This window comes from Microtus ochrogaster, unplaced genomic scaffold (assembly GCF_000317375.1).
Source record: "Microtus ochrogaster isolate Prairie Vole_2 unplaced genomic scaffold, MicOch1.0 UNK31, whole genome shotgun sequence".
Classification (NCBI taxonomy): Eukaryota; Metazoa; Chordata; class Mammalia; order Rodentia; family Cricetidae; genus Microtus; species Microtus ochrogaster.
In genome coordinates, this window is record NW_004949129.1 from 1,760,227 (window position 1) to 1,761,072 (window position 846).

Genomic DNA, 846 nt, shown 5'->3' on the forward strand with positions numbered 1-846 from the left:
CGCTGAACCCCTCAGCCTGCAGGAGATCAAAAGAAGGGACCATCCCACTGAACCCCCTCAGCCTGCAGGAGCTCAAAAGAAGGGACCATCCCGCTAAACCCCCTCAGCCTGCAGGCAGGTAAAACACATTGGCCCAAAATATGCTAGATTTGTATTATGGCAGTGACCAGACAAAGACCACAACCCAATCGCATCCTTCTCCAACTTCTCCAGCCACTTCCTGTTTCTGTTGGTATCTCTCTCACCCCCAAGCTACACTTAAATACTCGATGCTCCTTTGATCATCAGTGATCTTGTGCAGAACTAACTCTCTGATTCGCACCCACTAGGGTGGAAGAAAAGAGGAATGTGGGGTGTCATAGAGTAGGGGAGACATGAGAAGTACTCTAAGGAGGACAAAGTCAGACTGCAGATCTTCCTGAAAAGAAAAACTTACTGGGTTATATTATTATTATTATTATTATTATTATTATTATTATTATTATTATTATTATTATTATTGTTTAAGACAAGGTTTCTCTATGTTGCCTTGGCTGTTCTGGGGCTTGCTTTGTAGACCGGGTTGACCTTGAACTCAGAAATCCGCCTGCCTCTGCCTACAGAGTACTTGGATTAAAGGCGTGTGCCACCATGCCCAGCCAATTATTATTATTATTATCATTATTATTGAGACACTGTCTCACTACGTAGCTCAGGCTGGCCACAAAGTCACTCTGTAGCCCGGGCTGGTCTTGGACTCACCCTTCTACTCTCTTAGCCTCCCAGACCTTGCTAGATTTTGTATGAGCATGTGTTTGATCAGGACCAGACACATAGCTGTAGAGTCTGGTGCACAATGAAATGTGG